Consider the following 25,399-nt stretch of genomic DNA (forward strand, 5'->3'; position numbering starts at 1 on the left):
GGCCCAAGTAAACCATTTAAAATATTTTCTCATGCCCCATCAAAATTAAAGTCAGACAGTGTAGGCTACAACACAATCTGGAATTAGTTCTCCAGAATTCCAGAGGTACATGGGAAGCTAGCTGTGGCTATGACTTCCAGCTGTGTTTGGTAAAATCTTACAGCTGCTTGATGGCCTAATATAGCATCTTTAAAGTCAAAAGACAAGTCAACAGTAAAACATATAGTACTGATGAACCCTCTCAATGTGTTCAAACCAAAATAGACTTGGTGCACAATGCAGACAACACAATGTGCAGTGATTATAAATACACTAATAAAAAGAAGCTGGTAAACATTCAAATACTAAGTACCAATGTATCTACATACAGTTGAAGTTGGAAGTTAACATACACTTAGGTTGGATTCATTAAAACCACTCCACACATTTCTTGTTACAAACTATAGTTTTGGCAAGTCGGATAGGACATCTACTTTGTGCATGACAAGTAGTTTTTCCAACAATTGTTTACGTACAGATTATTTCACTTATAATTCACTGTATCACAATTCCAGTGGGTCAGAAGTTTACATACACTAACTTGACTGTGCCTTTAAACAGCTTGGAAAATTACAGAAAATGTCATGGCTTTAGAAGCTTCTGATAGGCTAATTGACATCATTTGAGTCAATTGGAGGTGTACCTGTGGATGTATTTCAAGGCCTAACTTCAAACTAAGTGCCTCTTTGCTTGACATCATGGGAAAATCAAAAGAAATCAGCTCAAAACATAGTAGACCTCCACAAGTCTGGTTCATCCTTGGGAGCAATTTCCAAACGCCTGAAGGTACCACGTTCATCTGTATAAACAATAGTACGCAAGTATAAACACCATGGGACCACGCAGCCGTCATACCGCTCAGCAAGGAGATGCATTCGGTCTCCTAGAGATGAACGTACTTTGGTGCGAAAAGTGCAAATCAATCCCAGAACAATAGCAAAGGACCTTGTGAAGATGCTGGAGGATACAAATACAAAAGTATCTATATCCACAGTAAAACGAGTCCTATATCGACATAACCTGAAAGGCCGCTCAGCAAAGAAGAAGCCACTGCTCCAAAACCGCCATAAAAAAGCCAGACTACAGCTTGCAACTGCAAATGGGGACAAAGATCGTACTTTTTTGAGAAATGTCTTCTGCTCTGATGAAACAAAAATGGAACTGTTTGGCCATAATGACCATCGTTATGCTTGGAGGAAAAAGGGGGATGCTTGCAAGCCGAAGAACACCATCATGTTGTTAGGGTTCTTTGCTGCAGGAGGGACTGTGGTACTTCAAAAAATAGATGGCATTATGAGGCAGGAACATTATGTGGATATATTGAAGCAACATCGCAAATGAGTCTTCCAAATGGACAATGATCCCAAGCATACTTCCAAAGTTGTGGCAAAATGGCTTAAGGACAACCAAGTCAAGGTATTGGAGTGGCCATCACAAAGTCCTGACCTCAATCCTATAGAAAATGTGTGGGCAGAACTGAAAAAGCGTGTGCGAGCAAGGAGGCCTACAAACCTGACTCAGTTACACCAGCTCTGTCAGGAGGAATGGGCTAAAATTCACCCAACTTATTGTGGGAAGCTTGTGGAAGGCTACCCGAAACATTTGACCCAAGTTAAACAATTTAAAGGCAATGCTACCAAACACTAATTGAGTGTATGTAAACTTCTGACCCACTGGGAATGTGATGAAAGAAATAAAAGCTGAAATAAATAATTCTCTCTACTATTATTCTGACATTTCACATTCTTAAAATAAAGTGGTGATCCTAACTGACCTAAAACAGGGAATTTTTACAAGGATTAAATGTCAGGAATTGTGAAAAACTGAGTTTAAATGTATTTGGCTAAAGTGTATGTAAACTTCCGACTTCAACTGTACACATTGATTAATCACACAAGCATGTGAAACCTAAATAACCTCCTGACCTATATTAGTGCAAGTGCCTTAATAAAAGATGAAGGTTTACAACCAAATGAGGTCAGGCAGTAATACAAAGCAAAAACGATACCACACCTCTACTCTTGCAACACCAGAATCAAAATGATGTATTCTTGCAACACCCTTGTTAGGCTACATAGATAAAAAACACCCACCTCCATCACCTTATCTACTAAGTGAATTTCAAGGTCATGGCAAAGAAAGGACTAACATAAATCTTAATGGCCTACCAAAACATAGATAATGATCATTAACATGCCATTTCTCAACAATGCTAGTGCACTATTAGCAAATAAGAGGAAAACATGCGGGTTGAAGCTAAAAATACATTAGTCTGGCTTTACTAATAGAATCAACCCTCTGATGCAGCAGCACTAGCTGTAAATAGTAGAAGCAGAGCCCTATAAGGATGAAAGGTGGATTAGCATACCAGCTCCCTATCCCAGCCTAGTCAGGGTGAGGAGATTTTAACAAGCTCTAATAAGATTTAAAACAACCTCAGACCTAGAACTGATTCCCTTGTCTAAGAGCATGCAAAAACCTAAGCTGTACATTCATTCATTGGATAGTCATGCTGAAAGCAAAGCACAGCTCTTGATTTCTTACATACTCTTATTATTATGATATAATTTATACTTTTTGTACTAAAAACAATATTTAAATGAGCTCCCAATGCATTACAATGGCAGTAAAAGGCCCATAGACTTACGTACATTGGGACATTTAAAAAATAAAAAAGATTCGGCCATGCATCTCCTCCTACACCATTTAAGCTATCAACACCAAAACAACATTGAGGTGTTCAGTCTGACCCTACTTAGATTGCTTGCCAAAGGCTTTTTGATCCTATTTATACCTTTGTAACTACAGTATAACCCTTTTAAATGTGCATAAATTAACATGGTTTGAAAGAGAATCATAGACATTCAGTGGTAGCTATTCAAAATGCTCCTGCTCCTTGGCAAATTAAGCAAGAAGACCAACTTTAAAACATTCAGGCTAACCTAACTTCAAGTTCTTAAAAACTTGTATCAACTATAAACATTTGCATAAATTACAATAAAATAACTAACAGTAACTCTTGAACCATCATGTTCAGGCTATCCTAAACTTCAAATTATGTAGAAGGTTGATGAACTATAACTATATAAATCTGCATACGTTAGAATAACATAACTGACCAACAGTAACTCTTGAAACCAACTTCACATGTTCAAGCTATCCTATCCTACCCAATCAATCAATTTGTCCATTTAACAATTTTTTCTACTATAACCAGTCACTACCATTACTACTGCAGTCACTTCCACTACTGTAACTTATTTCGAAACCATAAATGCTTTTAAAAAGTTAGCAAGCAGACACACTTTCTTCAGTAAAGACACTTCTTTAGTTATGATTGTCAAATACATATGTAGGATCTTAATTTAAACTATTGTCACAGCAAAATAATCCTGCAGCAACAGGATTTGAATCTTTAGTCCATAATGTAGCTTGATCGGTGGTTGGGCTATTAGCTGGCCAAACGTAGGCTACATGAAAAGTGCAAAATTACCACATGTTAACGTGGGTTTTCAGTGAATTTATGTAAATCACAAAGCTCATCTGCAAATTCTTAGCAACAAAAGACTGATCAAATTAAAATCCTACATCTGTAAGTGACTGGCATGAGGAAGTAGGGTGAGAATAAATCCATCAGCGTTTTTCTGAGAAGGTGGGAGAGAGAAGGATGAAAGGTGTCATGTGCTTAGGAGGATATGCTGATGAATGCCATCTTTCCTTGGGTTCCTTTCTCTCATCTCTATACCCTCCACTTGTGCTCCACATTCATCCCCCCTTTCAATCCCTGTCTGATTAAAAGACAGGTCAATCTGCTGCAGGCCTGGGGCATGTCTCCTGGGGTCACCTCTAGTGTGTGCGTTCCAGGCCTCCCCCACCCCTACCGTGTGCCTAGAGGTGACCCCAGGCAACATGCCCCGGGCCAGCCACACACACACACACACACACACACACACACACACACACACACACACACACACACACACACACACACACACACACACACACACACACACACACACACACACACACACACACACACACACACACACACACACACACACACACTCTGTCGTATGCGAAGGGATGCTTAGGGGCACTATAAAAGAGTGTGTACACATCAACAGAATATATACTGTTGGCCATCTGGTAAAACCATGACAAGGATAGAGGGATCTCTCACTATAGAATATCCTTCATGTTCTGGTCTATTCCATTACACGTATGAGGTTTGAACAACATGGGGCTAATAACCCTCTGGGAGCTGCAGTCACATCCACTAAAGATGACCTGATATATTCCATCCAGATATCATTCATTCCAAATCATATAAACACCAGCTCTCAATAGCAAATAACATCCAAGCCCAATGACCACAATACAACCTACCACAAACATTAGCACTTTACTAAGGCAGAAAGTCAAGGTCAGGTCTGTTAATTTAATCTGATTTCAAGGCCGCTAAGACGCATGTGCTATTTCAGAATTTAATGACATTCGAGAGTAACGCGTCTTAATTGGAAAAGAGTAAATCAGAGGTTTGAAGAACAGCTTGCTAGCAGAGAGGCATTAATCAGCCATCATAAATACATCCCCAGTTAAGAGCCAGGCGTGATTTATCCACAGAACATGCAGCAGCAAATGATGACCCATCTCTTTAACTACCCAGGGTTGTGAATACCAAACGAGACAGGAGATACATCACTCTGTCAGATTGATCCTCACACTTATCATACATCTAAAGTACATGTTTCACATAAATATCACATCTATAGCGCAGCCAGTGAGATGGTTTACTAACCTTAATCATTTTTTGTATCAGTAGGATTTCCAGGCTCCTGTGAGCAGATGTAAAGTAGAGTAAACATACTGTAATTACACAAAACGTAATTATCTGTTCCTCTAATGTGCATTAAATACAAACCTGCTGTACATACAACTAAAGAAGGAACCTGCAAGTATGAATTTCGTTGGACGGTGTATACCATGTGTATCCTGTACATACGACTAATACAACTTTAAACTTGGCTCACACACAAGCAATGACAATCCACACATCACCTTCCTATTCTTTAGATATCAAGATGTCCTTGTTTGACCCACTTCTGTTCTCGGAAAACAGCCATAGTTTTGCCTATTTGTGGGCTGAACTAAATACAACCACCATGATTAGCCATCAATCTGAGGCCTTCACTCTAATATTCCTCTCTTCTAATACAAAGGCATCTTCAGACTGGCCTTGTGCCCATGAACAATGAACAGTGCAATAACAATAATTTTGGGAGTGCTTACATTTGTCCTGCTTAACTCTTGTACAAGTGTTCATTGTTCCAAGTGTGTAATGGAAATGTGTTTCTTGCATATCCCAACTCCCGAGACACCCACAGGGAGTGGGGTTACATCCAGGGTCACCATTGTCCAGTGCCCCGGAGCAATTGGGGTTAAGTGCCTTCCTTGCTCAAGGGCACAGTGACATGTTTCACCTTGTCTGCTCTGGGATTCGAACCAGCGACCTTTCGATTACTGGCCCAACCCACTAACCTCGCGGCTACCTACTGCCTCCATGTTTGGCCTTCTCTACAGACAATGCATTGCACACAATGTTATTCAGTACAGGGATATTTTAAGGTCATCAGGAGAGGCTTTGAAAGAACTGTCATACTTCATGTTACAGTATGGAATAAAAGTCCCTAAGTAGGAGTGTTCTTGGTTGTGAATGCCGACTGTACTAAGGCAAACGGTTCAGCACTTGCGACGTTAAGCCACCAGCAAATTCACTATTTGACCCCTGCATATAAGAAGTATGTCTCAAACAGTAACGAGGAGCAGGCTGTTGTGTCTTCACTGATGCTGGCTCAGAGAGGATATAGGCTTTCCTCTAATGTCATTTGAAGATACAGATGCTGACAGAAGTTGTAAATCTTACCCTTGTCGCAGGGGCAGGGAGAAAACAGCTCCTTTTACTCTAGCTAAAAATACCCAGAAAAGTAGAACGTCCTCCAGCACTGCTTCACAGGGATCCAAATAGACTCCCGTCTCCCTAAGCATTTAACAGGAAACCACTCTGCCATTTAGTAGAGCTAATATGATCGTTTCCCTCTACAAGAACCTCCATTTATACTTAAATTGAGCCAAAAATCTTTATTCCTAAGTCATGAAGATAAATACTTTAAATTAAGCTAATATAAAACACAGTAGAGGGTTTTGTAAGTACTGAGTAAAACACAGTGTAAATCCTCTACAATGATACTTGCTCCACTTAAGACTACTTCCAAAAAGGAGCACAGCTTATTCTTTTACATTTCTCCAACTATAGTGTCTTCAGAAAGTATTCATACCCTGTGACTTATTCCACATTTTGTTGAGTTACATACTAAATTCGTAATGGATACAATACATTGTTTTCTCTCACCCATCTACACGTTATACCCCATAATGAAAAACTGAAAACATGTTTTTAGATATTTTAGCAAATATATAGAAATGTATCAAAAACATAAACATGGTGTCAGTCCCATGTTTCATGAGCTGAAATAACAGATCCCAGAAATGTTTCATACCTACAAGAAGCTTATTTCTCTCAAATGTTGTGCACAAATTTGTTTACATCCCCATTGATGAGCATTTCTCTTTTTGCCAAGATAATCAATCCATCCACCTGACAGGTGTGACATATCAAGAAGCTGATTAAACAGCAAGATCATTACACAGGTGCATCATGTGCTGAGGACAATAAAAGGCCACTAAAATGTGCAGTTTTGTCACACAACACAATGCCACAGATGTCTCAAGTTTTGAGGGAGAGTGCAATAGGCATGCTGACTGCAGGAATGTCCACCAGAGCTGTTGCCAGAGAATTGAACGGTAATTTCTCTACCATAAGCCACCTCAAACATAATTTCAGAGAATTCGGCAGTACGTCCAACAGGCCATCGTCCAACAGGGCGAGAGGTTTGCTGATGTCAATGTTGTGAACAGAGATCCCCATGGTGGTGGTGGCGTTAAGATATGGGCAGGCATAAGCTATGGACAACTAATACAATTGCATTTTATCGATGGCAATTTGAATGCACAGAGATGCCGTGAAAAGACCCTGAGGCCCATTGTCATGCCATTCATCCGCCGTCATCGTCATGCCATTCATCCGCCGCCCTCACCTCCAGTCCCTGTGCCCAAGAACACTAAGGTAACCTGCCTAAATGACTACTGACCCATAGCACTCACGTCTGTAGCCATGAAATGCTTTGAAAGGCTGGTCATGGCTCACATTAACACCATTATCCCAGATACCCTAGACCCACTCCAATTTACATACTGCCACAACAGTTCCACAGATGATGCAATCTCTATTGCACGCCAGACTGCCCTCTCACACCTGGACAAAAGGAACACCTATGTGAGAATGCTATTCATTGACTACAGCTCAGCGTTCAACACCATAGTGCCCTCAAAGCTCATCACTAAGCTAAGGACCCTGGGACTAAAAACCTCCCTCTGCAACTGGATCCTGGACTTCCTGACAGGCCGCCCCCAGGTTGTAAAGGTAGGTAACAACGCATCCACCACGCTGATCCTCAACACGGGGACCCTCAGGGATGCGTGCTTAGTCCCCTCATGTACTCCCTGTTCACTCATGACTGCATTGCCAGGCACAACTCCAACACCATCATTAAGTTTGCTGATGACACAACAACGGTAGGCCTGATCACCGACAATGATGAGACAGCCTATAGGGATGGGGTCAGAGACCTGACTATGTGGTGAAAGGACAACAACCTCTCCCTCAACGTGATCACGACAAAGGAGATGATTGTGGACTACAGGAAATGGAGGACCGAGCACGCCCCCATTCTCATCGACGGGGCTGTAGTGGAGCAGGTCGAGAGCTTGAAGTTCCTTGGCGTCCACATCACCAATAAACTAACATGGTCCAATCACACCAAGACAGTCGTGAAGAGGGCATGACAAAACCTATTCCCCCTCAGGAGACTGAAAAGATTTGGCATGGGTCCTCAGATCCTCAAAAGGTTTTACAGCTGCACCATCGAGAACATCCTGACGGGTTGCATCACTGCCTGGTATGGCAACTGCTCGGCCTCCGACTGCAAATCACTACAGAGGGTAGTGTGTACGGCCCATTACATCACCGGGGCCAAGCGTCCTGCCATCCAGGACCTCTGTACCAGGCAGTGTCAGAGGAAGGCCCTAAAAATTGTCAAAGACTCCAGCCACCCTAGTCATAGACTGTTCTCTCTGCTACCGCACGGCAAGTGGTACCGGAGCACCAAGTCTATGTCCGAGAGGCTTCTAAACAGGTAGAAAGAGGAGGAAGAGAAGCGCTACTAAGGTACACAATAGTACATTTTGGTAGACAGAATGTGCTCTTTGGTAAAAGGCCATGCAGCCATAACGCGTCGGATTTTTAAAACATTTTTTCCATTGAACATGCCATACAAATAAAGGTATTTTAATTAATTATATGACGAGTGCCTTGGTCCTCCTTTCTTTTTGAGGCTTCTAAACAGCTTCTACCCCCAAGCCATGAGACTCCTGAACAGCTAATCAAATGGCTACCCAGACTATTTGCATTGCCCCCTTCTATGCTGCTGCTACTCTCTGATATTATCACTTTAATAACTCTACCTACATGTACCGCTGCCCCCGCACATTGACTCTGTACCAGTACCCCCTGTATATAGCCCTGCTATTGTTATTTACTGCTGCTGTTTAATTATTTGTTATTCTTATCTCATACTTTTCTTTTGTATTTTAAAACTGCATTGTTGGTTAAGGTCTTGTAAGTAAGCATTTCACTGTATTTGGCTCATGTGACAAAAACAATTGGATTTTATTTGATTTAATGTACGGCCCCATGTCGCAAAGATCTGTACACAATTTCTGGAAGCTGAAAAAGTCCCAGTTCTTCAAAGGCCTGCATACTCACCAGACATGTCACACCCAATGAGCACGTTTGGGATGCTCTGGATTGACCTGTACAGCAGCATGTTCCAGTTCCCGTCAATATCCAGCAACTTTGCACAGCCATTGAAAGAGTGGGACAACTTTCCACAGGCCACAATCAACAGCCTGATCAACTCTATGTGAAGGAGATGTGTTGTGCTGCATGGTCACACCAGATAATGACTGGTTTTCTGATCCAGAACCCTAACTTTTTTTTTTTAAATGTATCTGTGACCAACACATGTATATCTGTATTCTCAGTCAAGTGAAATCCATAGATTAGGGCCTAATTAAATTATTTAAATAGACTAATGTCCTTATATGAACTGAAACTTTGTAAAATCTTTGAAATGTTGCACGTTGGTTTATATTTTTATTCAGTATAGAAATCTCATTTATTCACACCTTTGAGTCAATACATGTTATTATCAACTTTGGCAACGACTACAGCTGTGACTCTTTCTGGGTAAGACTAAGAGCTTTGCAAATCTGGATTGTACAATATTTGCACATTATTATTTTTTGAAGTCTTCAAGCTGGTTGTTGATCATTGCTAGACAGCCATTTTCAAGTCTTGCCATATATTTTCAGGCCGATTTAAGTCAAAACTGTAACTAGGCCACATTCAATATCGTCATAGTAAGCAACTCCAGTGTACAGTATATTTGGCCTTGTGTTTTAGGTTATTGTCCTGCTGAAAGGTGAATTTGTCTCCCAGTGTCTGTTGGAAACAGAACCAGGTTTTCATCTAGGATTTAGCCTGTGCTTAGCCTGTGCTTCCGTTTCTTTTTATCCTAAAAAACTCCCTTGACTGGTGACAAGCATACCCATAACATGATACAGCCACCACCATGCTTGAAAATATGAAGAGTGGTACTCAGTGATGAGTTATGTTGGATTTGCCCCAAACATAATACTTTGTATTCAGGACATGTTTAATTTCTTTGCCACATTCTTTGCAGTTTTACTTTAGTGCCTTATTGCAAACAAGATGCATGTTTTGGAATATGTTTTATTCTGTACAGGCTTTCTCCTTTTCACTCTGTCATTTAGATTAGTATTGTGAAGTAACCACAATGTTGTTGATCTATCCTCAATTTTCTTCTATCACAGCCATTAAACTCTAACAATTTCAAAGGCACCATTGGCTTCATGGTGAAAACCCTGAGCAGTTTCCTTTCTCTCTGGCAACTGAGTTAGGAAAGACACCTGTTTCTTTGTAGTGACCATCCAAAGCGTAATTAATAACTTCACCATGCTCAAAGGGATATTCAACATCTACCAATAGGTGCCCTTCTTTGTGAGGCATTGGAAAACCTCCCTGGTCAACATACAATCATTGGATAACAAAATAGACAAACTACGATCACGAATATCCAACCAACGGGACATTAAAAACTGTAATATCTTATGTTTCACCGAGTCGTGGCTGAACAATGATATGGATAAAATACAGCTGGCGGGTTTTATGCTGCATCGGCAAGATAGAACAGCTGCCTCCGGTAAGACAAGGGGTGGCGGCCTGTGTATATTTGTAAACAACAGCTGGTGTTTACAAAATCTAATATTAAGGAAGTCTCGAGGTTTTGATTGCCTGAGGTAGAGTATCTCATGAAGCTGTAGACCACACTATTTACAAAGAGAGTTTTCATCAATATACATAATTTTCGTAGCTGTCTATTTATCACCACAAACTGATGCTAGCACTAAGTCTGCACTCAATGAACTGTATAGGGCCATAAGCAAACAGGAAAACGCTCATCCAGAGGCGGCGCTCCTAGTGGCTGGGGACTTTAATGCAGGGGAACTTAAATCCGTTTTACCTCATTTCTACCAGGATGTTAAATGTGCAACCAGAGGGGGAAGAAAACTCTAGACCAAATGTACTCCACACACAGTGATGCGTATAAAGCTCTCACTCACCCTCCATTTGGCAAATTTGACCATAATACTATCCTCCTGATTCCTGCTTACAAACAAAAACTAAAGCAGGAAGCACCAGTGACTCGCTCAATAAAGAAGTGGTCAGATGACACAGATGCTAAGCTACAGGACTGTTTTGCTAGCACAGACTGGAATATGTTACAGGATTCTTCAAATGGCATTGAGGAGTACACAACATCTTTCACGGTCTTCATCAGTAAGTGTGTTGATGACGCCGTCCCCACAGTGAACATACCCCACCCAGAAGCCATGGCTTACAGGCAACATCCGCACTGAGCAATTATGTGACTTGTTAAGCACATTCTTACTCCTTATTTAGGCTTGCCATAACAAAGGGGTTGAATAGTTATTGACTCAAGACATTTCAGCCATTCATTTTTTATTAATTCCAATTCAATATTATAGGTCATTGTGTATAGGCCAGTGACGCAAAATCGAAATTAAATACATTTTAAATTCAGGCTGTAACAACAACATTTGGAAAAAGTCAAGGGGTGTAAATCCTGTCTGAAGGCACTGTAATTGCAGAACATTCAAAAAAAGTATAATATACTATGTAATGTAAAAACAAATTCTAGAGGGATTAGGTCAGGCACTTACAGGATACAGTATAAAGCCTTGCTGGGCTCATTGTTAGACATGGAGAACCAGCATGTGACTTGGCCATGGTAGGAGGAGCTACTAGAGGAGAAGAGACTAGAGCAGAGCTCCACCCAACAGCTGCAGTCAGTCACTGGACTGTACACCAAGGATGGTGGATAATTTAAGATGTGCCACTCAGGTCATCCCCAAAAAATTGTCAGTTCTGGTTTTCTTAACGAGGTTGCTCTCCAATAGGCACCAATGCATTAGCAGCTGGGTCTGGTCTGCTTACTTCATTGACTGTATATGACCCAGAGAAAATTAGGGTGACGCTTCTTCAGTCTCTGTGTAAAGCCACACAGGGTCGTCATGGCCTCCAAGACTGACTGGATTCCCTGGCTCCACCCATCAAGACTGTGGGAGGGTATGTTTGGATTCCTCTCTTCAAGCCTGAGGGGTCCCTCTGGTCATAAGAGGGCAGAGAAAGAGATGTTTTCAGAGCCCCTTAACTGGCTGATCCCTAAGCAGCATTAAAGTACGTAATCGATTTTTCTTGATATAACATCTGGGATCTTGGATCCTTCGTAAATTTCTCCTCCAAACCTGAAGTTGGTTTTATGTGCAAGTTAGTGATCTGACATAGTGAGTATGAGTGGAGTCAGGAGTTCAGCTTGCATCTGCCACGCTATCTCGCCTTGCAACCCAGCCCACTCAGCGCAGCATGGGGTCATAGTTTGTGTGTGACTGTGAGAGACTAACCCATTTCACAGATTACAACCCATTCAAAAGCTGACAACACCAGTATACAGTACATATGTAGCAGGTGAATAATACCATTGGTGAGCCGGATGATAAAGGATGTGGATGGATAGGTGTCTGACAGCTGGCAATATTAGTCAGAGTCAGTGGTACAGTGGGACTGACACAGCAAAAGTATTTGTTAAAACGGCAAACAAGTATTGATTCCCTTCAAACATTTAAAAAAAGATATGCTCTTTCACCTAGCAAGTTACGCATTTACAGTATCCATTTTTTGCTTTCCTATTGTACAAGTGATTACTGGTTTGACTCAGAAAATGTATTACTCTTTTTTATTCTTTTTTTTAAAGGAAAGTATAAGATCCAATAAGATCCATGATATGTGTTGGAAAGGAGCATCAGGCTCATCACCTTGCACTTCCACCACCCTGAAGTTCGTCATCATTTATTCATCTGTAGTCTATAAACTGCATGATTTCCAGACGAGTCGTAGTGGGAGGACCACACAACATTTCATCACGTGACCCCAGGTTTATTTCGATATGATGGTTATTATATCAATATTTGCGCATAAAAGCTTTCCATCACGATATGATATTTTGTCCATATCACCCAGCTCTGCCCTCATCCTCAGGCCCTTGTCAGGATGATGTCAGCCAGTCAGGGAAAGCGCTGCTGTCTGCGAACACCACTGGTTTGGAGCAGCCCAGATATACAGTATTTGTAGGGCTATATTTACCGCCGTAACAAAAAGCTTAGAGAAAATTTGAGTATTTTGAGAAATTCAAGATCAAAACAGCTATTTTATGTTCCAGGCTATTTCCGTCATTGTTTCAATATTCTCGAAAACAAAAGAGGACTCAAGTAACAAAATGGTGTTGCTCTTTTCTCTGCTCCTGCAGTGAATCTGACTGGTGCGTGCTACACTAACTACAGTATGACACAGGTTGCAATTGGAGTAATATGCGATATTATTACCAGAGGAAGAGGATAGCCGGTGAGAGGAGGATCATGAAATGTGACTGTAATTAAGGAGAGATCATTGCTATGGCGGGCTTACAGAAACAAAACATCTGAGTCTAAGATTTCTCTTTCTGAAAAGAAAGCAGCTCTAGAGCAAACATGCTTTTCCTCTGGGCTGATTCAAGTGGGCGTATGAAATCATTGCGCTTTGCTTCCAAAGGCTAACAGACCGTTGGGATACTCCCTCTTCCAGTCTCTCACACAGTAAAACCAGTACAGACACCATACAAACTCAATGTGCCTACAGAGCTTTCCCCTGCCATCAGGTCACATCTACCTAACAAAAACACATACTGTACAGTACAGGATATTAGTGATTTGCAAACAACAAAGCTTAGAGAATATTATTCAGGGAATCTTATACCAACTACTACAGTATGAATTGATAGTTTGATTGACTAGTTGTTCATTGTTAAACATATGGGGAATCATCATTAATACGGCATTAAATGTATTAGATGAATCTGTGGGAGAGATGTACTTCCTCCTGCCTTTGGATCCGGAGACTGGGAGCATCAGAGCATTAGTATTTAGCAACATGCTCAGAGCATTGCCTCCCAGTCATATAAATCCTGGCCAATGTGTAATGTCCTGCAAATCAGGTAAAAGCAATCTCAGGTCCAGCCTCTCCTCTCCTCAGCTCACAGCCATCCTTTCTCTCTCGGTCTCATCCGTCAGAAGGCCAGAGGAGGCAGGTCCCGGACTACCTGCTGTCTGCTACCAGCAGCATACTGATTGTATTATCAAGAGCACTGGAACGGAACGTATAAACAGTGGCTGCGCCCCAATGTGTGATGGACTAGGATACTTTCTAAGAGTGATAGCTATATATCCTTACACGAGGCAAAATAAATATCTGCATCACAATCACACTACTGCGCGATATCAGCCCTGAGAATATCGGACTGCTTCTTTTTTCCACTACATCACCAGATTCCTGCTGCAAGCTCTGGACCATTACACCGGATCTTCGCAGCTAGCTAGCTGCTACCGAGTGGCTATTGTGGCTAACGCCCTTGTCCAGAAGTATGCACCAGTTAGTCTCGAGCTAGCCTCGAGCTAGGCCCATCTCCTGGTTAGCAAACGAAGTACACCAACTACAATACCTCTCTTGCCAATTTGGCCTGGACCCTTTGTCGACACGGAGCCCCGCCAATCCATCACGACTGGTCTGCTTATCTGCTTATGTAATTCGGCCGATGTGCTCTCACCAGGCCTCTGCGTTGCGGATGTGGTGAAGATCCATCTGCTAGCCCTGGCCCGCTAGCTTCCTGAACACTATCTCCCGCTCGCCTAGCGTAGTAGTCGACTACCGAACGGCTCCCTGTTCCATCTACTGCTGCTCATTGGACCCTATGATCACTCGGCGACACAGCTGATGCCTGCTGGACTGTTCATTAACACGGTACTTCATTTTGTTTATCTGTCGACCCCAGCCTCGAACTCAGGCCCTGTGTGTAGCTAACTGACCCTCTCTGCCCATTTATCGCCATTTACCCATTGTTGTCTTAGCTGTTTATCAGTTGTTGTCTCACCCGTTGTCTTAGCTCTCCCAATCAACACCTGTGATTGCTTTATGCCGCTCTCTAATGTCTATATGCCTTGTATACTCTCGTTAAGGGCAGCTCTCATTGTTTCATTTTACTGTGGGGCCCCTAGTCCTGCTCAATGTTTCAGATAGCCCGCTTGTCCCCACCCCCCACACATGCGGAGACCGCACCTAGCTTAACTAGCACCTCCAGAGATGCAACCTCTCTCATCGTCACTCAATGCATAGGTTTACCCCTACTGTACTCACACCCTACCATACCCTTGTCTGTACACTATGCCCTGAATCTATTCTACCACAGCCCGAAATCTGCTCCTATTATTCTCTGTTCCCAAAGCATTAGACGGCCAGTTCTTATAGCCTTTAGCAATACCCTCATCCTAGTCCTCCTCTGGTGATATAGCGGTTAACCCAGGCCCTGTGTGTCACCAGGCGCTCTCATTTGCTGACTTCTGCAACCGTAAAAGCCTTGGGTTCATGAATGTTATCAGAAGCCTCCTCCCTAAGTGTGCTTTATTCACTGCTTTAGCACACTCCGCCAACCCTGATGTCCTAGCCGTGTCTGAATCCTGGCTTAGGAAGGCCATAAAAAATTCTGAAATTTCCATCCCCAATTACTACATTTTCCATCAAGACAGAACTGCTAAAAGGGCGGAATTGCAATCTACTGTAGAGATAGCCTGCAGAGTTCTGTCATACTATCCAGGTCTATGTCCAAACAGTTTGAGCTTCTACTTTTAAAGATCCATCTCTCCAAAAATAAGTCCCTCACTGTTGCCACTTGTTATAGACCCCCCTCTGCTCCCAGCTGTGCCTTGGACACCATATGTGAATTGATTGCCCCCCCATCTATCGTCAGAGTTCGTACTGCTAGGTGACCTAAATTGGGATATGCTTAACACCCCGGGCCAACCTACAATCTATGCTAGCTGCCCTCAATCTCACACAAATGATCAAATGACCTACCAGGTACAACCCCAAATCCGTAACCATGGGCACCCTCATAGATATCATCATGACCAGCTTGCCCTCTAAATACACCTCTACTGTTTTCAAAAAGGATCTCAGCGATCATTGCCTGCGTCCGTTTTGGGTCCACAGTCAAACGACCACCCCTCATCACTGTCAAACGCTCCCTAAAACACTTCTGCGAGCAGGCCTTTCTAATCGACCTGGCCCAGGTATCCTGGAAGGATACTGACTTCATACTGTCAGTAGAGGATGCCTGATTGTTCTTTAAAAGTGCTTTCCTCACCATCTTAAATATGCATGCCCCTTTCAAAAAATGTAGCCAGATATAGCCCTTGGTTCACTCCAGACTTGACTGCCCTTGACCAGCACAAAAACACCCTGTGGCGTACTGCACTAGCATCGAATAGTCCCTGCGATATGCAACTTTTCAGGGAAGTCAGGAACCAATACACACAGTCAGTTAGGAAAGCAAAGGCTAGCTTTTTCAAACAGAAACTTGCATCCTGCAGCACTTATTCCAAGTTTTGGGGCACTAAGTCCATGGAGAATAAGAGCACCTCCTCCCAGCTGCCCACTGCACTGAGACTAGGAAACACTGTCACCACTGATAAATCCACGATAATCAAGAATTTCAATAAGCATTTCTCTATGTCTGGCCATGCTTTCCACCTGGCTACCCCAACCCCGGCCTACAGCTCTGCACCCCACCCCCCCCCCCCCGCCGCAAATCCAGACAGCTGATGATCTGAGAGAGCTGCAAAATCTGGATCCTGACAAATCAGTTGGGCGAGACAATCTGGACCCTCTCTTCCTAAAATTATCCACCGCCATTGTTGCAACCCCTATTACTAGTCTGTTCAACCTCTCTTTCGTATCGCCTGAGATCCCCAAAGATTGGAAAGCGGCTGCGATCCACCATTGAGCACAAAAACAACACTTGTTACAGAATATTTTACATAGAAATAACATCTGTCAGACAAACCATGCCTGACAACATGATCCAATATGACAGAAAAATATATCCATCCTGCCCTGCCTTTCTAAAGTCTTCGAAAGCTAAGTGAACTAACAGGTCACCGACCATTTCGAATCCCTCCGTACCTTCTCTGCTATGCAATCTGGATTCCGAGCTGGTCACGGGTGCACCTCAGCCACGCTCAAGGTCCTAAACGATATCACAACCGCCATCGATAAAAGACAGTACTGTGTAGCCGTCTTCATTGACCTGGCCAAGGCTTTCGACTTTGTCAATCACCGTATTCTTATCGGCAGACTCAATAGCCTTGGTTTCTCTAATGACTGCCTCGCCTGGTTCACTAACTTCTTCTCAGAGTTCAGTGTGTCAAATTGGAGGGCCTGTTGTCTGGACCTCTGGCAGTCTCTGTGGGGGTGCCACAGGGTTCAATTCTTAGGCCGACTCTTTTCTCTGTATATATCAATGATGTCGCTCTTGCTGCGGGTGATTCTTTGATCCACCTCTACGTAGACGACACCATTCTGTATACATCTGGCCCTTCTTTGGACACTGTGCTAACAAACCTCCGAACGAGCTTCAACGCCATACAACTTCTTATTTTGCAACAAAGCCTCCTTCACTCATGCTGCCAAACTTACCCTCATAAAACTGACTATCCTACCGATCCTTGACTTCGGCGATGTTATGCTGCGGTAGCTTGTGTCGGGGGGCTAGGGTCAGTCTTATATCTGGAGTATTTCTCCTGTCTTATCCGGTGTCCTGTGTGAATTTAAGTATGCTCTCTCTAATTCTTTCTCTCAGAGGACCTGAGCCCTATGACCATGCCTCAGGACTACCTGGCATGATGACTCCTTGCTGTCCCCAGTCCACCTGGCTGTGCTGCTGCTCCAATTTCAACTGTTCTGCCTGCGGCTATGGAAACCTGACCTGTTCACTGGACGTGCTACCTGTCCCAGACCTGCTGTTTTCAACTCTCTATAGAGACAGCAGGAGCGGTAGAGGTACTCTGAATGATCGGCTATGAAAAGCCAACTGACATTTACTCCTGAGGTGCTGACCTGTTGCACCCTCAACAACCACTGTGATTATTATTATTTGACCCTGCTGGTCATCTATGAACATTTGAACATCTTGGCCATGTTCTGTTATAATCTCCACCCGGCACTGCCAGAAGAGGACTGGCCACCCCTCATAGCCTGGTTCCTCTCTAAGTTTCTTCCTAGGCTTTGGCCTTTCTAGGGAGTTTTTCCTAGCCACCGTGCTTCTACCACCTGCATTGCTTGCTGTTTGGGTTTTAGGCTGGGTTTCTGTACAGCACTTTGAGATATCAGCTGATGTAAGAAGGTCTTTATAAATAAATTTGATTAACAAATTAGCCTCCAACACCCTACTCGGCAAATTGGATGCAGTCTATTACAGTGTCATCCGTTTTGTCACCAAAGCCCCATATACTACACACCACTGCGACCTGTATGGCTGGTCCTCGCTACATATTCGTCGCCAAACCCACTGGCTCCAGGTCACCTATAAGTCTTTGCTAGGTATAGCTCTGCCTTATCTCAGCTCACTGGTCACCATAGCAAAATCACTGAAGTTGGAAACTTATATCTCCCTATCTAACTTTAAGCGTCAGCTGTCAGAGCAGCTTATCGATCGCTGCAGCTGTACACAGCCCATCTGTAAATGGCCCATCCAACCAACTACCTACCTCATCCCCATATTTGTTTTTCTGCTCTTTTGCACACCAGTATTTCTACCTGCACATCCTCATCTGCACATTTATCACTCCAGTATAAATTGCTAAATTGTAATTACTTCGCCACTATTGGCCTATTTGTTGCCTTACCTCCTTACTTCATTTGCACACACTGTATACATATTCATTCTATTGTGTTATTGACTGTACGTTTGTTTATCCCATGTGTAACTCTGTCATTGTTTTTGTCCCACTGCTTTGCTTTATCTTGGCCAGGCCGCAGTTGTAATTGAGAACTTGTTCTCAACTGGCCTACATGGTTAAATAAAGGTGAAATAAAATTTAAAAAACTGTTGTGGATTATCATTTCCCTTTCTTATCTACATGCCTGTTTTTGACTAATTGTATTTGGAACACTCAAAGACAATGTCCTTGTGAATGTTTTATTAATCCTAAAAACCATCATAACTGAGTCAAACCTTAGTCTCTGAAGGCAGAAGTTCAGGGGGAGGGCATGTTGTTGGCCCATTGTTTCCACATCACTGACTTTGCATTGCCCACCTTTTCCTGGACTTATATGGATGGGCAGCAGGAGCAGGCTGGGCCACTTCAGTTACCACAGGTTCAGAGCTGCCACTGCCTGCAAGGTCATCCTTATAAAAATATTCACTGCTGTGCTTTTAACATTTGAACCAAAGTCTGCTTTCAAATGTCAGATAAACAATGTCACTATAAAGAGCTATATTCATTGTAAAAGCACTCAAATGAGCACTTAACTGTGTACGTTCAGTATGAGCCAACTTGCTATAAAACAATAGAGGAAAGCAGAGGCAGGAAAACAGATTGAGAAGGATGACTGATCCAGTTTCACAAAGTGTGCCTGAAAAATTTAAAACACCCATCAGTAAAACTGCCATATTCGTTTTAATGCGTCAGTGAGGGTGCTTGGTGTAGGAGTGCATTATAAAACTGTTACGTTTATACATTGTATTAACCTGAGACCTTCTGTTATTTCTGTACTTTGAACAAACTGAAGAAGTGAAAAGGTAACAGTAACAACCACTGCTTTGAGAGGATCCCTGTTCAGCTGGTGTTTAGCTGGTATGACCTGTCCTTTTATCTAGACACTACTACTGCTTGTACATGCATTCCAGCCTTGCTACAGACGATTACTGCTGTGGTGTAATTATCTTCTCACAGGACTCACTTGGTCTGAAAACAAAGTAAAACTTTCTTACACATAGTTGGAGGCTAGGTAACCAAACAAAACAAGACAGCCAGCCGGCCAGCAGATAAAGTACTCAGGCAAGACTCACTCAGGCAAGACTTACGCAATTAGGAAGACAGCTATTTACTGTATGTTCCCTCTCCAAATGATTAATGATTGGTCAACAAACACACAGTATCTCTATGCCACTTCTAGCAGCTTTGTTTTCCTCTCAGCAGCATGGTCTGAAAGCAAAGGAGAATCAAATGTTTAAATTGTCTGGGAAAGCTGTAAACAAAGCTTCTCCTGCTACAAATATTATCCACTTCAGAAAGTTCTCCTAAAGGGTACCGTGTGCTGGAGGCCTGCTGACAAATTGGAAGCCGTTTCTGAAGATCGCTACGCAAAGACACACTTGGCTGATTTATTTTTCTCCAATATTCCATATACAATCCCTTGAGAGGACACACAAAATATCGAAAGACATGTATTCCCATTCCTACCATGACAGCTCGGTATTGCCAATACTCTCATTTGAAATAAGGACTTGTTTTATGTAACGTGAATGTTTCGTATTCAGTGAAAACTAGCACCAACCATGTTCATCAACATCTGACTTCACACTTGTTTTAGCAAAACATCAAGAACACAATATGGCAGAAACTGAGTGAATGAGGAAGAGCTGTAGCCTTCTCCCAATTATTGAGCATTTCACCCATATGATTTCACCTCTCTTTCTTATCATTAGTCTCAGATGGGGTCTGGGTGTGTCACAGGCGGACATCTGAGAACCATTAACTCCACTGCCAGCATCCACGCTTTCCCTGATTCAAGCCCACCTACCAGAGCACCAATGACCTGTGCTGGCCACATTTCCAAACATACTTTATGAAAGGAAGAGAGAAACTCCCTAAAAATATCAGCCTCCACAATGTAGCAGAGAGGAAAGGTAATCTACTTGATTGTGTTTACTCCTTGGCATACAGCTCCGTCACAGTATTGGATACTGTTGTGAACTGCAATTCACACATTTTGAGAGTCATCTAGTCATCAGATCAGAACTCCCTTTTAAGCACTTCTCCTCTCAACTGCATTTATGCCCTGCGACCAGACCCTAGGACTAGCCCTGTTTCTGATTAAGAAAAACAAACATCCAGCAGAAATCCACCTCAAACATCTGATCACCATGATTAGACTCCCACAGTCATTGTGCAACACCTGCTTTAGATCTGAAGGGTCATCTGAGGAGAGCTAACGTGTGGTGATTATGTGGATGTACATGGGTCTGTAGGTTCCCTACAGACAGTGCTATAGGGGAGAGTACAATGAGCCCCTCCAGGACAGGACAGGGCTGGTGGCTGGACTGATGGACCCACTAAGGCGCTATGAGAGGATCGAGCTACAGGATTAGTTTCAAGTTTTATTAGTCGTATGTAGAGGATACACATGGTATACACCATCCAAAGAAATGCTTACGAGGCTCCTTCTCGACAATGCAACAACAATAAAAAATTCAAGTTAAGAATATGAAAATAAAGTAAAAGTGGCTCAGTAGAATATACAGTACCAGTCAAAAGTTTGGACACAGACTCATTCAAGGGTTTTTATTTTTACAATTTTCTACATTGTAGAATAATAGTGAAGAGATCAAAACTATGAAATAACACACATGGAATCATGTGCAAACCAAAACAAGTGTTTAACAAATCAAAATATATTTGCGATTTTTCCAAAAGAGCCACCTTTTGCCTTGATGACAGCTTTGCACACTCTTGGCATTCTCTCAACCAGCTTCACCTGGAATGCTTTTCCAACAGTCTTGAAAGAGTTATTCTGAGCACTTGTTGGCTGCTTGGCATCTTCTGTGGATCTGTTGGAGCGGTAGGAACATTTCGGTGGGTCCAGTGTCCCTGGCATACTGGCATTGATATGGGCCATGACCAGCCTCTCAAAGCACTTCATGATGACAGGGGTGAGTGCAATGGGAAGATAGTCATTTGGGCATGTCACCTTGGTTTTCTTGGGCACTGGGAGGATGAAGAAAGTGGGGACTACAGCTTGGGACAGGGAAAGGTTGAAGATGTATGAGAAGGCGCCCGCCAGCTGGTCAGCGCACACTCTGAAGACGTGGCCAGGGATGCCATCTGGGCCTGGGCTTAGTGAGTATTCACTCGAGGGTTTTCCTCATGTTAGCCTCGGAGAGCGAAAGCACCTGGTCATCTGGAACGGTGAGAGCCTTCCTGAATGGCTCTGTATTTGCTGCCTTAAAGCGAGCATAAAATGTGTTAAGTTCCTTGGAGGGAGGCTACGGTGGGAACCACACAGCTGGATTTGCCTTTGTAGTCAGTGATAGCCTGTAGTCCTTCCCACATGTCGCGAGTCTGAGTTGTCAAATATCAATTAAAGTTTGAGTTTGCATTGTCTTTTTGCGCCCCTAATGGATTTGCGGCGCTCGCACCTGCTTGCCTTGAGCCACCGAGTCGTCATTCTGCTGACACTGAATGCTGCAGTATGGGCTCTCATCATGGTACGAATTTCATTTAGGGTTTTTGGTTGGGGTATGTCCAGATTGTTATTGTGGGTACAACATCATCAACACATTTCGTAATGAAGCCTGTGATATTCCTCAATGTTTGATGGATGAGTCTTGGTGAGATGAATCTTTGAACATTTTCCAATCAATATTCTCAAAACAGTCCTGCAGCATTGAGTCTGCCTCCTCTGTCCAGCAATTAGGGATTCAAGCACATGAAGGATGCTGCCATGCTTAGTTAAGGACTCGCAGGCACACTATTTCATGCTTCACATCTGAAGGTTGCCATAGCAACAACATTGTGGGGCAATTCCCAGGTCAGGTGGCTTCTGTCAGCGCCGTGCAGTGAGAAAACCCTTAAAGGCCTTTGCTGTGCAGTCAGACATTCACTCACAGCACAGGCCCAAGCAAAGACTAACAAAAGCCACTTAATATAATTCTTGACATGAGTCAATGGTCAGTGTTTCCCCTATATGCAAATCACTGCAATTTTTTATTTATTTATAGAGCGTGTACAAAACATTAAGAACACGTACTCTTTCCATGACAAAGACTGACCAGGTGAATCCAGGTGAAAGCTATGATCCCTTATTGATGTCCCGTGTTAAATCCACTTGAATCAGTGTAGATGAAGGGGAGGAGACAGGTTAAATAATAATTTGTAAGGCTTGAGACAATTGAGACATGGATTATGTATGTGTGCTATTCAGAAGGTGAATCGGTAAGATAAAAGATTTAAGTGCCTTTGAACGGGGTTGGTAGTAGGTGCCAGGTGCACCGGTTTGTGTAAAGAACCTCAACATTTCTGGGTTTCTCACGCTCAACTAGGGCTGGGTGGTATACTGTATTTTTTTAAAGATATACCGGTATTGATGCGTGGACTGGTTTGTTTTTTTACTTTACCTTCTATAACGGTATTTGAATGTTTGGTTTGTTAAATGTGATACGCCATGTGTAACGTCCATTTTTATAGTTTACTTCGCCCCCTATCATTCAAGGAGTGCATTTGTTGTTCCTTGACCACGAGACACTTGCGTTCAGTCTGCTTGGTCAATGCACCACAGGCAACAATGTTGATGACAACAATGCTGTTTTCACTTTGCTTCTTAATATAAATCCACTAGCGTTCTATAATTACACTATTAGTTTGTGTTTCTTACATCTGCAAACATCTAGCTTGTCTTTTCTTAGCAAGTTTGGCCTAAATCGTGTTAGCCGCTAATGCTGATTGCTAGTTAGCTGGCTAGTCAGAACAAACACAATTAGCTATGCAGCCTGATAACACCAGTGATGGTGTAGACCTAAAATCAGCATGTTTGTGCAACAGTATCTTCTAAATCAAAGAGGAATACACGAAGCATGAATATGTTAGCATGAACTAGGTAAGCTGAAAACATTCAAATGTAGCCAAAGATTATAGGATCCCCTAGAAAACACCTCGGTTTCTACCCTAACTCCTCTCTGGCATTTTCCTTTGTTGTCATGTCAAACAACACCGTATTCAAAGTGCCCACTATTATATTCTAACTATAGAATTAGAATAATCATTCTATTTCCATGATTCCAACAGTTCACCCAAATCGCAATTCACCCAAAACCAATGTAATACTAAAAACAACATAAGATAGAAAAAAACACTGAAAAAATATTTATAAATAAGAAGAACACGAGAAATAAGCAAGCTATATACAGGGTCAGTTCCAATACCATATTTGCGATGTGCAGGGAAACTGGAGTGAAAAAGGTAAGGTATAGACGTATAGGGGTAAGGTGACTAGGCATCAACATATGATAAACAGAGTAGCAGCAACGCACTGTATATGATGACTGTATGGGAGTAGGTATGCGTGTGCATGTTATGAGTGAGTAAATGAAGCGAGTGCGAGTGTGTGTGTGCGTGATTGTGTAGAGAGTCCTGTGAGTGTGCATAGAGACAGTGTATCCATTTTGTTAGCTATTTAGCAGTCGTATGGCTTGGGGATAGAAGCTGTTGAGGAGCCTGTTGGTGTCAGACTTGATGCACTGGTGTCGCTTGCCATGCAGAAGCAGAGAGAACAGTCTATGCCCTGGGTGGCTGGAGTCTAACGATTTCCGGGCCTTTCTTTCACACCGCCTGATATAGAAGTCCTGTATGGCAGGGAGCTAGGCCCCAGTGATGTACTGGGCTGTCCGCACCACCCTCTGTAGGGCCATGTGATCGAGGGCGGTGCTGTTGCCATACCAAGCCGTGATGCAGCCAGTCAAGATGCTGTCAATGGTGAAGCTGTCGAAGGTTTTGAGGATTTGAGGACCCATGCCAAACCTTCTCAACCTCCTGAGGGGGAATAGGCACTGTCACTCCTTCTTTACGACTGTGCGTGGAACATTTTAAGTCCTTAGTGATTTGGACACAGAGGAACTTGAAGCTGCCACCTCCCCCCCTTTCCTGTAGTCCACGATCAGCCCCTTGGTATTACTGACGTTGAGGGAGAAGTTGTTGTCCCAGCACCGCACTGCCAGGTCACTGACCTCCTCCCTGTAGGCTGTCTAATCATCGCCGACCACCGTCATGTCATCAGCAAACTTGATGATGGTGTTAGAGTCACGCGTGACCACGCAGTTGTGGGTGAACAGGGAGTACAGGAGGGTACTAAGCATACACCCCTGTGGGATCCCCGTGTTGAGGATCAGCGTGGCGGAGGCGATGTTGCCTACCCTCATCACCTAGGGTCGGCCCGTCAGGAAGTCCAAGATCCAGTTGCAAAAGTGTTCAGTCCCAGGGTCCTAAGTTTGGTGATGAGCTTGGGATGGGACAATGGTGTACAATGATGAGCTGTAAATGAACAGCAACTAAGGTATTCATCTTATGTGGTTAGAGCATTGGACTAGTAACCGAAAGGTTGCAAGTTCAAATCCCCGAGCTGACAAGGTACAAATCTGTCGTTCTGCCCCTGAACAGGCAGTTAACCCACTGTTCCTAGGCCGTCATTGAAAATAAGAATTTGTTCTTAACTGACTTGCCTAGTTAAATAAAGGTAAAATAAAATCTACAGGAGAGGACAATTGAGTGCAATTGAGGTTGCATTGTCTATAGATCTGTTGGGGCGGTATGCAAATTTGAGTGGGTCTCGGGTATTTAGGATGGTGGAGTTGATGTGTGCCATAGCCATCCTTTCAAAGCA

The 25,399-nt window shown here is 42.9% G+C and overlaps 1 protein-coding gene across 1 annotated transcript in view; it reads right to left on the reverse strand.

Annotated features, from left to right (window-relative positions):
* The window catches only part of LOC106573504 (talin-2), a 140,904-nt gene that overhangs the window by 78,740 nt on the left and 36,765 nt on the right, over nt 1–25,399 (reverse strand).

The sequence above is a fragment of the Salmo salar genome, chromosome ssa16 (genome assembly GCF_905237065.1).
Source record: "Salmo salar chromosome ssa16, Ssal_v3.1, whole genome shotgun sequence".
Taxonomy (NCBI): Eukaryota; Metazoa; Chordata; class Actinopteri; order Salmoniformes; family Salmonidae; genus Salmo; species Salmo salar.